Here is a 15281-nt window from a genome sequence, read left to right on the forward strand (position 1 = left end):
TAAAATATTAGAGTTTATCGTATGGTATGTGCGGCACAGAAGCATGCAAGCTGATGGCATGAGAGCTCTCTCCTCGAGAGCTCTCTCCTCGACTGTGATGGCTCTGACCTCGAAAAGATATGATCTATAATCTTTGAAAATAAAAATAAATATGTATCATATTGATTGACTGTGTACCATAATAAAATAACTATATATCATATTTATTTAACTGTATATCATGATACCTTAACTTTGTACCAGCAAATGCTAACTAATATTCTTATATAACATCTTTTTTTAGGCGGTTCTCCCATCCTATTATGCACATTTGGCTACTTTTCATGCTCAGTATTATATAGAGTCTTCAGATATTTGGTACCCTTCGGATTCTTCATCTAATTCTTCCTCTTCTTCTATTTCTTCATCACCTTCCTCTTCTTCTCGTTCTTGGATAGGATTGTCCTTCAAACTAAACTCAGAATTATCTATCTCCTCATGTTGGCCATCATGTAGGAGAAAATCTATAGCATCCAACTCTACATTTATGAAAGACTGATGAACTTCAGATGTTTCATCCTCGATTTTGAAAGTATTCTAGTAAAACGGATTCTTCTTCTTCTTCGAGCATGTAATAAATTGCCCGAGACTCAATTTTGCATATAGCCCACCATTCTTTCCTTCCTCTCTCCTTTGATGGGAATGGAGTATAGTTTACTTGAATAGCTTGTTGAGCTAGCACAAAGGGAGCATTGACATATGCTTTTAATCCATGTTTGATTTCAATAAGTCCATGCTGTGGATCAACCTTTATATAATTATCGATATCAAACCATTGATACTTAAACAAAATGACACTATTACCTCCAAGATAGGTCAACTTGATCACTTTTTCGAGGATTCCATAATAGTCACTCTCCACCTCTGCCCACCAGCTGCCCTTTATACATACACTATTGTTCATTGTACTCTTATGATATCCATATTACTATGTGTAAAATTTGAAATCATTTATGTTACAGCCATTATAACATGTCATATACTTTGTTGGCCTGTAACCTAATGGTTTTAGCTTTCTAGGTATGGATTCACCCATTTGCATGACTTGCATATTATAAAAAAAATAAATTATGAGAAATTAAAATAAATAAAGTGACATTGGTCACTTACTAGTTGATGGAATCAGTTTGTAAAGTTCTATAAGAGCTGAGTAGAGATTTCTTCTTCGCTTATCATCGGGTTGTCCCATCTCAGTATCTCATCATATTACCTATACATGCATAAAATAAATACATGACGATAAGTGATTAAAGAGTTGAGATAAAGTTGGTTCAAAATGATGATGATAAAGTTTGGTTCAAAATTTAATTCAAATTTGATTTGAATTAGTGATAAGGATCAGCCGATGTTTAAAATTGAACCGAAACTACTTCTTTCTTATCCTTATCTTCTATGGGACGCCACCCTTAAGAAGAGATCAGTTTTGTGCAAGAAAAGAAGAGATTTTTTATGTGAGAAATCTGAGAGTTGGGGCATGAAAAGTTGAGAGTGGGTTGGGCTTTCGTGCATGAGAAACAAAGGAAGTGATCTTCCTATCAGGCTTGAGATATAGGATAGGTTCTAGGGTTTCAACTCTAGATTTTATGAGAAAAAAAATATAAGAGTGAGTCTTGTCTAATCTTTCACACCATCACCTTCTCGTAAAGATTCACCTTTTGATCTGGAGGAGTTCGAGAGATCCAAAGAAAGGAGCTTGGATCAGCCATCTAGAGTCTTCGACGCGAGCTAGCACTTTTGCGAAGGAAGATCCGATCAGGACTTCAAGTGAATGATCTATAGAGGTCAAACAATCTGTGTGGCTATTCAACATCAATGAGAGCTTCATACCATATCTATCAGTAGTAGAGATCATCGATCCATGAAAAAGTGATGAGTTCTGAACTCAACCAATGTAATCTAAAGGTTAGATCAGATTCAGAACATCGATGTGATCGATGCAGTTTTTTATTTTATAATAGATTTTATATATATATATTTTATGTTATTGATCTTTAACAGTAGTTTAGATCTAATCCAAGATATGTTTAGAAGATTAAAATATTTAATCTTTTATTTTTCACTGTAAAATTTTAAAAATGCATGCTTTGAACTACCCATTTTTCCTTCAAATAGTATCAAAGCCCGATGTATTATGACATAAATTTTTTATATATAACCTGATATTACATGCATTTAGATCTATAATTTAATTTAGATTAGATCTGATATATGATATTTAGATCTAAAATTAATTATAGATTTGATCACACAAACTAATATAAGGTTATCCTGCTGTAAGGTTTACCCCTTACAGTGCAAAGATTGTCCTAGTTTATGTTGATCTTTATAAAATTTAATTTTAATTATTTAGATTAGATCTAAATAATTTATTTAAAATCTGAGTAGTATAGTAATCTGATTGGATAGATTCTTATAGCCATTTGGTCATAGGAGAAATCAAGATTTTGCAATCTTATTTACCCATTCGATGGGATCTTCTATGGCATGTAAAGGTACTGTGCAATCTTTTTCATGAATGATGAACAGTAAAAAAAAATTAAAACTTTATTTTAGATCTAAAATAATATATATTAGATTTGAAATTAAGATTTTAATCATTAGATGATTGATTGTAAAAATATTTTATAAAATTAAAAACTATTTTCAAACACCGAATCTGAATCCATATCAGTCCAAAACTTAATTAAGAATTAAGCGATCTAGATTTGAGAATCAAAGATCCAAGGCATTAATTTCATAATTCATGGGTTAATGGGTTAGCTCGAGTCATATCCATTTAACTGGGTTAGATCTAGGGTTAGAAATTATTAATAATGGATCATGTTAGTAATTAATCAAATCTAATTAAAAATTAATTCTGATTGGGTCAATTTCTTCTCTTGATCAATTTTAATAGTTATGGTTGGTCAAGTTCATGTCTTTGATTAGACCAATATAGACTTTAATTGTAGCTTCATGGTCGAACCCAAGTCTATAAGTTGATCCAATTGAAAATGACTAACCAGTTGGTTCTAAGATAAGTATGGCAACTTTGATCGGTGGTCATTAATTGGGAGCTACTCATATAGATTGAATCTATGTTGAGTTAATGGCATATTCCTCCTACCGATCTCACTTACCTGACCAACATGGTGAATCATATTTTGATTAGATCACTTAATGATTGGGGTTAATCCATGCTAACTAAAAAATCAATATGACTGATTTAGGTGCCCCTAGTTCAACTTGTCTTAAATCTTCTTTATGACTTGGTGAAGTCAATGGAAGGATTTATGACTGGTTGGCTGGACCAGCTTATGCCTAATCTTCTTTAATCTGACTTGGTGAAGTCAATGAGAAGATTAAGATTAACTGGTCAAATCTTTTTTCATCTCTCAATTTAATTAATTAAATCCTTAAAAATTGTTAGGTCCTAAAATGAAATAGTTATGGTGATAACTAGATTATGGCCTCTCATTAAGTTGGATGATAATGAGTTCGATAGTTTAAATGATCGTTGGAGGCATCACATGCCTGGTGCTCATCTGGCTGTCGAAATTATCATTCATAATATGTTGATTTAGTTGTGTCTTTCTGATGATGGTCAGGTTAGCCAAGTCACACTCAGACCTAGTCACTTGTTTGTTAGATGTACTAAATTCTGGCATGTTAATGGTTGGACCTAACCAGAACTTTCAATGGAGGCACCATACGTTTGTTGAAGAGGTGTCTGGGGCAAATTTGAATGCTAAAAATTGTTTGATAAAATAATTGATTAAGAACCTACCCATGGGTGTGCAGGGGTTGGCCGAGCCATACTCGAGCCCATATGCAGTCCATGTGGATTCTAATACCCACTAAGAAATTAACGTAATTTTTTGAATTGGAGATAGAGGCTACTAATTCGAATAAAATAGTGAAAGAACCTTTAGACTAAAATCTATATCTTTTGACTTAATCAATTCATATATTAAATAGGTTTTGATTTTTTTTTACAGTTATGGCCATCATCTTGTTGCTTCGATCATTATTAGATAGTGATAAATTGATGGAACTAAATTTTGATAGCTGGTATCGAAAGCTTAAAATAGTCCTGGAGCACGAACAGATCTTATATGTGTTGATAGATCTGACACCCGAGGAGCCAGTTTCGAACTCATGTAGTACGGTCAGAGACACTTATCAGAAGTGACTCAACGATCGAACTACGGTTCGTTGTATTATATTGGAGGCAATGAATGATGAGTTCAGCTGTCATTTCGAGAATGCTCAATCACAGGATATATTGTAAATATTGAACAAGTCTTTTGGCACATCCATGATATTTGAGAGGCACAAAACTAGTTGTGCCATCTTCAACACTCGAATGAGAGAATGAGCATCAGTCACCGATCATGTATTGTACATGATCGAGATGATTGAGTGCTTAAGCAAGCTCAACTTTTCTCTGCATGAGTAGTTGAAGAAAGATACCATTCTGAACTCTCTGCCCAAGTCCTACCTTCTTTTTCTTACTTATTTTTGAATGACAAAACCTATAGTCAACTATCACAATTTGTTAAGGTTGTTACAGAATTTTAAGAAAGATCATCAGCTCCACAAGGAGTCAGTGAATGTAGTAGGAGAGTCTTCTTCTGGACGTTGACTCTTTAAGAAAGGAAAGAAGAACAAGAAGAACAAAAAAAGGATGCAAGTACTGGGGCACCCAAGTCCAGTCAGATCAAGAAACCCAAGTCCGATCAGAGTTAGGGCAAATGCTTCTACTGTAAGAAGCAGGGGCACTGGAAGAAAAATTATCCTTAGTACATTATCGTCCTAGATCCAAACAGGCCAAGAAAGAAATAAGTTGTTGCTGGATAAGGTAATTATATAATAACACCTTGTAATTTTTTAATTTGTGATTCTCCTACTTGGATATTAGATATCGAAAGTCTTTTAATATTTATAATTTATTGCAGGGTCTACAAGTTAGTAGAAGATTTTAAGAAGGCAAAAGATTTCTTAATATTGAAGATAGAAGATCAGTTTTAGTTCTAGCGTTAGGGATTATTAAGCTTGTATTCAAGTCCAATATAATTATTCTTAGTGAATGTCACTTTTGTTCTTATTTTTTTATTGAACATTATTTCTATAGGCCTTTTGATCATGTACGGTTATGAAATTTCAATAAAAAAAAATAATTTTAATATCATTATGAATGGTATTAGTATGACGAATGGATAGCTGAACAATGAAATTTATATTTTGTCACAACCTGTTAGTGTAATGTACACGTCCAGTAAATACCTTAGAATTAGTGATGTCTCCGATATCTACCTTTGGTACTATAGGTTAGTTATGTTAACAAGAATAGAATAAATAGATTGACACAAGAAAAAATCTTCGAAGTCAGTGATTGTGAATCACTTCCAACCTGTGAGTCATGTCTTCTTGAAAAAATGATCAAATCATCTTTTACTGAAAAAGATGAGTGAGGCAGTGAAGTTCTAGGTTTGATACATACTGATGTATGTGGACCAATGAACACCAGTGTCAGAAGTGGCTATTATTATTTCATTACATTTACAGACGACCTATTGAGGTATAGACACTTCTACTTAATAACACATGTCAGAATTTTTTGAAATATTCAAATGATTCTGTAATGAAGTAGAAAAATAAACTGAAAAGAGTATTAGAACTCTTCGATCCGATCGAGAAGGAGAATATCTCTCCAGTGAGTTTCTGACATACTTAGAAGAGAATGAGATTCTCTCACAATGGATCCCTCCTAGAACACCACAGCATAATGGTATATCAAAAAGGAAGAATCGAACCCTGATAGATATGGTTCGGTCCATGATGGGCTTTGCAAGTCTGTTGATCTTTTTTTGAGGATATACACTTGAGTCAGCTTGTTATATTTTAAATAAAGTTTTAAGTAAGTCCGTAAGTAAAACACCATATGAGATATGGACAAGCGTAAGCCAGCACTCTGTCATCTTAGGATTTGGGGATGTCTGGCTTATATCAAATATTTAAAAACTGATAAGTTTGGACCTAGATCTGACAAGTATCTATTTGTAGGGTACCCAAAAGAGACCAAAGGATATTACTTCTATCTTGCTGATAAACAGAAGGTATTCGTCAGTAATAGAGCAGTCTTTCTAGAAAAGAAGTTCCTTGGAGAAGAAACTAATACCTCAAAGATTAAACTTGATGAAGTTTGATCGATAGAAGAACTGACATAATCTAGTAAACCCATAGAGTTAGACTTGATTAGATCAAATTTAAAATCTATTATAGAAACATCTTTAAGAAGATCCAGTAGAGTACCACGTCAACCGGATAGATACTATGATTTCTTGATCCGAGATGGTGATCCAGTTGAATTTGATAAGAATAATAAGGATCCGATCACCTATATAGATGCGATGCAGAGGGTTGACTTCGATAAGTGGCTGAAAGCCATGAAATTCAAAATGAAGTCAATGAAGGTAAAAAATGTATGGACATTGGTTGACCCACCTGAAAGGATAAAATCCATAGAGTGTAAGTGGATCTTCAAAGAAAAGAGGAGTGCAGATAAGAAGGTAGAGACCTATAAAGTCCGTCTGATTGTCAAAGATTACCGTCAGTATTATGGTATTAACTATGATGAGATATTTTCTTCAATTGCAATGCTCAAGTTTATTTAGATCATGCTTGCGATAGTAGTACATCTGGACTATTTAATTTGGTAAATGGATGTGAAAATAACCTTCCTAAATGGAGAGCTAGAAGAAGAGGTGTATATGATACAATTTAAAAATTTCATATCCACAGATGAGTCTAAGGTGTACAAGCTTCAGAGATCCATTTATGGACTTAAGTAGGCATCTTAGAGTTGGAACATGCGTTTTGATAAAATGATCAGAACATATGGCTTCATTAAGAATAGAGAAGGATCCTGCATATAAAAGTGGGTTAATAACTCTGTGATAATATTTTTTGTTTTGTATATAGATGACATTCTCTTAATCGAGAATAACATCCCTGCATTACAAGAAATAAAGGTTTGATTGTCATCACAGTTCTCCATGAAGGACTTGAGAGAAGCATCCTTTATCCTTGAGATAAAGATCTACAGAGATAGATATAAAAGGTTGCTTGAATTATCCTAGTCGACGTACATTGATACTATGCTGAAAAGGTTTAGTATGGAGAATTTCAAGAAAAACTATCTTCCAATAGGCCAAAGAATTTTTTTCTCAAAGAGTGATTGTCCGACAACTCCTCAAGAGAGAGAATGTATGAGTAGAATTTCATATGCTTCGGTAGTGGGATCTACTATGTATGCCATGACATGTACACAACCAGATGTGGTATACTATTAGGGGTAGTAAGCAGATACCAGTCCGATCCAGATGAGAACCACTGAAAGGTCGTAAAGACCATCTTTAAGTATTTGAGAAATACTAAGGACCAGTAGCTTATATATGGAGAATCTGACTTAAAACTTATGGGGTTTACAGACTTCAATTTTCAGTCGCATCATAACGATAGTAAAAATATATCGGGATATATTTATACCCTGAATGATGGAGCAACCAGCTGGAAGAGTTTCAAGTAACACACTGTGGTCGACTCTACTTGCGAGGTAGAATATATTGTGACATCCAATACTGTGAAGGAAGCTGTGTGGTTACAAAAATTCATCAATAAGCTCGGAGTGGCACCGTTTCTTGATGGCCCCTTCTTGTTGTACTACGACAGTACTGGTGCTATTGCTCAAGCGTAGGAACCAAAATCATATCAGCAGACCAAGCACATTCTGCACCATTACTACTTGGTCCGAGAGATCATGGATCGAGGTGACGTCGAGCTTCAGAAGATCGACGGAAAGAAAAACTTAACCGACCCATTTACTAAAATCCTTGGTGTCATGGAGTTCGAAGACTATAAATCAAAGATGGATATACGATACTGTACCGATTAGCTTTAGTCCAAGTGAGAGTTGTTGAAAATTATATCCCAAAATCAATCATCAGCTTGTTGATGGTTGAGCTTATTATTGTAATTGTATATGAATTGTTAAATTAATAAATATTATTTAATTTTTTCATCACTGTGTACATTTTATTTTGAACTCCTGTTATGTGATGAAGTTCTTAGGACTATTTGATTCGATATAGGAAGATATATTGTTTAATCTTTAAACCTTAAGTTCATGACCAAATAATATACTATTATTAGAATGATAGCTATATCAAGTATAGGTCATTGTATGCTATGTACGTTAGTTGTCCTCTTAACCAAGGAGTGTGGAGAGACTGGCATGGCATGCTAGTGAGACATAGGAGTACATCTCACTGAACATGACCAACTGTCGAGCACTCTACTGTCAAGAGTAGCTCACAAAAGATATGCATATAAGTGTCCCTCCGACCTGAGATCACTACGGTGACTTGCAAGCAACTCACTGTGCTTTAGTGTCGGACTACCTGAATTTCTAATTCAGTGATAAAAGATTTCTAGGCACAGTCAAGTACTTGCAAAGTTGGTGTTTGAGTCAAGATGGAATTGATACCTCCGAATAAGTAGGAGTTAATATATCAGTGTATTTCAATTTAGTAAAATCTCAGTCGAAATAATCTATGTGATGGATTTGAAAAAATAAAATATAATGTAGATGACCATATCAAGAGTAACAGTTTAACCCTAGGTCACCTTGAGTATTTGTGTCAAAAGGGTGAATTATATGATAACCATATGCCAATAGGTTCTTGAATGATGCTTTGCAATCTTTCGACCTATTCGGACGTTGGGTATCATTAGTAGATGATCACTTTGATTGGTATAGAAAGATTATTTCTATACTATCGACTTAGGTTTGAACCCATGGGATTACATTCAAAAGAAGTTTCTGACTGATTATATGACTGATCAATGATTAAGAATTGTTCTAGGATAAATCACTCAATTCGATTGATGATTAACCCTGTGCAAAAGTTATAATAAATCAATTCGCTAATTGTTGATAAATTATCGAAGGATTGATTAGTAATTAGATTGATAATTAGCTCAATTTGATTGAGTATTGAGATCAAATCTAATTGAATTAGATTCAATTTGATTTGACCCAATTAGATTATGAGATGATCTAATCACTAAGGATGTTCGATTTCTGATTTGATCAGGACTTGAGCTTGATTAATTTTTAATTTGATTAAGATTTAATCGAGGCTATTTGCTACCTAATTAGATTAGGTTTAGTAGTCTAATTAGATCTAACCTAATTTGGTTGGGCTAAGAATCTAATTGGATGAGAAAATAATTCGAATTCGAATCCCTTGCACCTCCTTTCTCTGCACCCTCTTATTCTTCACGTGAGAAATTTTTTTACATAAATTTTTCTCATGTTCAAAAGCTATTCTACATCCACATCTGATTTTTTTTTGAATTAAAAATTAGTTGATTTAAATTTGAGTTCAAATGGGTTTGAATTTGAATGAAAATCTAGAGTCCAAATTGAGTTGGACTCTTCTCTTCACACCATCACTTTTCTCTATGCATAAAGTATTTTTGCATGAGATTTTTTATGCCATTCTAATATTGGTCAGCCTCTCTTTGAGTTTATAAGATGAGGATAAAATTTGATTCAAAATTTAATTCAAATTTAATTTAAATTGGTGATAAGGATCAACTAATATTTGAAATTGAACCAAAACTACCTCTTTCTTATCCTTATCCTCCATGGGATGCCACCCTTAAGAAGGGATCAGTTTTGTACAAGAAAAGAAGAGATTTTTGGCATGAGAAACCTGAGAGTTGGAGGGTAAAAAGTTGAGAGTAGGTTGGGCTTCCATGCATGAGAAACAGAGGAAGTGATCTTCCTCTCAAGCGGGAGGTGTAGGGTGGGTTCTAGGGTTTCAACTCTAGACTTTGTGAGAAAAAAAATATAAGAGTGAGTCTTATCCAATATCTCACACCAGCACCTTCTCGTAAAGCTTCATCTTCTGTTTTGAAAGAGTCTGAGACATCCAAAGAAAGGAGCTTGGATCAGCCATCTAGAGCCTTCGATGCGAGCTAGTACTCCCATGAAGAAAGATCCGATCAGGACTTCAAGTGGACAATCTGTAGAGGTCGGACGATCTGTGTGGCTATTCGACATCAGCGAGAGCTTCATAGCATATCTACCAGTAGTGGAGATCATCAATCTGTGAAAAGGTGATGAGTTTTGAACTCAACCGATATCATTTAAAGGTTAGATCAGCTTCAAGGCATCGATGTGATCGATGCAGTTTTTTGTTTTATATCAGATTTTATATGTAAATTTTTTATGTCATTGATTCTTAACGGTAGTCTAGCTCTGATCCAAGGTATGTTTAGAAGATCTTTTATTTTCTGCTATAAAATTTTAAAAATACATGCTTTGAACTACCCATTTTTCCTTCAATGTCTCTTCTTGTCGAATTTTTAATATCCAATGAATTTTGTGCCCAAATTTACGAGCGGGATAGGCAAATATTAAGATCTTCACCTCTGATCCCTCACCACCATCATCATTTTGATCCACTTGAGTCAACTTTTTCTGCACATTGGGGTTAAAGTAGTGTTGGTTGAAATGAAAAATTTCTTCAATTATGTAGGCCTCCACAATAGAACCTTCGACTTGGGCCTTATTTTTTACTTTCTTTTTGAGACATGCATATATATTTCAAATGGGTACATCCATCTATACTGCATTGGTCCGTTTACCCTAGCTTCATATGCCAGATGAATCATGAGATGCTCCATGGAGTTGAAAAAACTAAGAGAGAATATCTTCACCAACTTGCATATAGTCTCTACATTGCTAGCCTCAAAACTAAAGATGTGGTCGACGGATAGTTTAGTAACATAAATATCTCTAAAGAAAAGATTAAGCTCGGTCAAAGAACTTCATATGGACTTGGAAAGAAGATCATGCCAAGCCAATGGGAGTAATCATTGCATAAAGATATGGTAGTCATGGCTCTTTAGCCCATAGGACCTGCAATCTTTGACATTGACACATCAAGCTAGATTACCTACATAGCCATTCAAAAATTTAATATTTTTATACCATTCACATACATCCTTTAACTACTTCATTGTTAATATGTAAGATGCTTTCAGCTTCAGAAATTTTTCAAGTGATACCTCAACCAGCTCTAATAGAGGACGCTTGCATACGTTCTTCATATCTATTAGAGCCTTGAAGTTCTCCTTCATCTTATCCTTGACATCTATAATAGTATAAAAAATATTATCGAATATATTTTTCTCAATATGTATGATATCAAGGTTATGATGGATCAAATTGATTGATCAATACGGTAATTCTCAAAAAATACTGTGCTTCATCCAGTTATGAGTTCTATCAAACTCCTAAGATTTCTGTTTATCAAATAGTATGTCAAACTGGACTTCGTCTATTTGGGATACCCTCTGAAACACTTTCATTTCACTAGGATGCGGGGGTACACGATCCTTCTCTATCTTATTCCTCCCGAAATTATACCGCTACTTTCAAAAAGGATGATGCTCGGAGAGAAATTGACAATGACAATCGATCCAATAGGGCTTACGACCATACTCAAGTTAAAATAATTTTGTATTCTTCATACAATAGAGACATGCTGGCTTTCCATGAGTGCTCCATCCTGACAGCATCCCATAAGTAAGAAAATCACTAATAGTCCACACAATGCAGTCTTCATTATAAAATTTTACTTTTTCGATACATCAAATGTACGTATGCCATCGGACCATAAGAATTTCAGCTTATCGACAAGAGACCTTAGATATACATCAATGCTTCTACCAGGGTGCCGTGGTCTAGGAATAACTAATGTAAGAAAGATGCTATATTCTTTCATGCACATCCGAGGTGGCAGATTGTATGGAGTAATAAAAATTGACCAACATGAATAAGAGGCCGCTGCATGACTGAACAGCATAAACCCATCTGTAGATAGACTCAGTCAGATATTATATGATATCTGAGCAAATAAAGTGTGGCAAGTATCAAATTTCTTCTATACCTCACTGTCAGTGTACTAGCAAATTTCTTCTTTGTGCCATCTCATCTGCCCGATAGCCCTCTTGGATAAGTAAAGCCTTTGAAGCCTAGGAGTGAGAGAAAGATATCGAAAAACCTTATATGGCATGTCCTTCTGATTTCTACCCCCTTGTCTTGGCTTAAATTGACTTTCACTACATACGTCACATGTACTCTTCAGTTGGTCCTCCTTGTAGAAAAATATGCAATCATTACGGTATGCATCTATCTTCTCGTATCTCATGCCTAGCCCTTTCATCATTTTTTTTGAAGTATAGAAGCTCCCCACAAGCTTTTCATCCTTCGGTAGCATCTTCTTTATTATTGCTACCATCCTATCGTAACAATTGATAATTATATTAAACTCGACTTTCAAGTTCAATAACTCTAACACAGCTGATAATCAGTATGTGTTTCACATTCCGACTATAGTGGTTCATCAGTATCTTTCAGTATATGATAGAAATTGCTGCTATCACTTTTGAATCATCCTTCATATATCAATCAAATTCAGGACTAGCCACATCCATAACCATGTCTACCATTTTGTCTGTGTCCCTATGCTACTGAGGACTTCTAACTCTTGCAATTGTCTCCCATATCTCTCCATACAGGTACTAATGATTGTAGTTTAGCATAAATCAACTCCTATATAAATAGATAATTATTGTATCCCGATCAAGTATTTCTCTATTTACACATCTCTTACAACGATAATGAGCCCCTCCTTGAACTAAGAGTACAGCATTTTCAAAAATATAATCACAGAAGCACTTGACACCCTTCTTATATTTAGCAAAAATTACTCTATCGACTACTCAATGATCCATCCAACTACAGTCCATGGCACACTATCTAAGGATTCTGCATATATAAATACAAGATAAAATATTTATCAAATATTTTATCATTTAAAATAGTTTACATAATAAATATATCCTATCATCAATTAATAGATATAGAAGGTTCTATCCCATTCAGAAGTTGCATTAATTCTATAGGTCAATTGTAGTAATCAAACAATATGTAATAAGGGCTGAAAAAATTTGTGACAGTATATTTTTTCTTAATTCTCCCCACACAGCTGAAGATGTGTGAGGAGAACTAAAGAAAAATACTGTCCAAATTTTTTTTAAATCCTCAACATATCGTTTGATTACTGTAATTACCTATAAAATTTATTATAATTCTCAAACTGTCTAAACTGAATAGTCAATTGACCAATATACATAATTCTCTAATCTGTATAAAAATATATAAATATACGGATATCGTAGAATATGTACATTAATCAAAAAATAGGGCTATCGTTATATGCAATGCATACTTTTAAAATTTTTAAAATACTGGATTTCTAAGTAAAGGATATCATTGCAAATGGAGATGGTTGGACATGCATCCCGTGCATGCAGACTTGGAGAATGCCAGATGACTAGACCGTGCAAGCACATTAGCATGGCATCCAAGCAAATCCCATTCTGGAGATTTTAAAGTATCGAGTGGGATTGCAAATAGGATTGGAAATGAATCAGCGTGGGTCAGGCCACACCTCTACTTGAATCCAGTCTGAAAATTTTTTTTGGGCTTTGGGCCAGAGCTAGGGCTTAAAGTCCAATCGCTGAGCTACTCCAGCCACCATCAAAGTAGATGAGCAGACTAGAACTAGTCCGATGGTGGTCCGATATCGAACCTCTACCATCGAAGGCAGTAGGACTACTCTCGTCGTAGAGCTTTCCAAAATAGTTCCACCTCCTGAGAATAGTATTAATTTAAATAATATTATTAATATTATTTAAATAAATAATATTATTAATTTAAATATTATTAATATTTAAATTAATAATATTTAAATTTTAATATTATTAATTTAAAATTAATCAGATAAATATAATTTTAAATATTAAAAATTTAAAAAGATGGGAATAGGTTGTGGCGATGGTGACAAAGCCATCGCCATCACTAAAAATCACCTAACAGCTCTGGCAATGGTGTGGGTCCGATGATGGTTTCGATGCAGGTTTGACTGTGGGTCAGTAGTGCAGCGCTTTGGTGGCTGGGCATCCAAAGGGGGGAGGGGCGGGGGAGAAGGGGGAGGCGACTACAGGTTCGATCAGGCAAGGGTGAGGGGAGAAGGGAGATACAACCGTGGGTTCAGAAGCGGAGGAGGGCTCGAGAACACATAATCTAATGAGGGGACGTCGGATCGGAGGTGGGGACAGCGGTGTGGGGGCTGGGCGGAGGAGGTCAGGGGCTTCGACAATATGGTAGGGGAGAAGGGGGACCGGAGGTGGGGGGAAGAGGGAGGCGGAGGGAGATCTGACAACGAGAGGGCTCGGAAACACAAGATCCAACTAGGAGACGTCAGATGGGAGGTGGGGACATTGGCGCAGGGGCTAGGGGGAAGAGGTCGGGGGCTCCTACAGTGCGGCAGAGGAGAAGGGGGACCAAAGGCAAGGGGAAAGAGGGGACGTGGGGGGGAGCAGGGAGGCAGTCAGGGATCTAGAGGGTTTTAGGGCAAACTATTAATGACAGCTAGCTTTCATCGCTAAAGCCACTGTTAATAGATTTTTTTTAAAATTTAAATTTATAGCAACGGCCTTACCATCACTAATAAGTATTTAAGCCGTTGCTAATACCAATTTTTTAGCGATGGAAAATCTTTTCATTGTAATAACATAAAATGCCATCGCTAATAAGTCTGTAGGGCGCAAATGGAGAAAATTTAAGAAGAAAATTTAGGATTATTAGTGATGGCAAATTATCATCGCTAATAAGGTAAATCCATCGCTAATAATTCTAAAAATAAATTAAAAAATAAAATTATTTGATGATTAGAGATGGTAAAATGCCATCGCACCTCATCGCTAATTATCTTAGAACCATATTAAGAAAAATAAAATTACTCAGCTATTAGCACGATAATATGCCATTGCTAATAAAATAACTCCGTCACTAATAATCCTAAAATTAAATTTTAAAAAAACAAAATTACTTTTTGTTAGAGATGCAACTTGCCATCGCTAAAAGCCAAAATAGCTGTCGTTAATAATTTTTTCTTTTTTTGCGATGGCAAATTTGTTGGTCACTATTTGTCATTAGTAAAAATGGTTTATTACTGATGGCAAAATACTATAGCTAATAGCCATAAGTAAAAAAATATTTTCTTGTAGTGGATAATCAATTTGTACATATTTATTATGATTTTGTGTTTGAATATTTT

Source organism: Elaeis guineensis, chromosome 1 (genome assembly GCF_000442705.2).
Source record: "Elaeis guineensis isolate ETL-2024a chromosome 1, EG11, whole genome shotgun sequence".
In the NCBI taxonomy this organism is placed as follows: Eukaryota; Viridiplantae; Streptophyta; class Magnoliopsida; order Arecales; family Arecaceae; genus Elaeis; species Elaeis guineensis.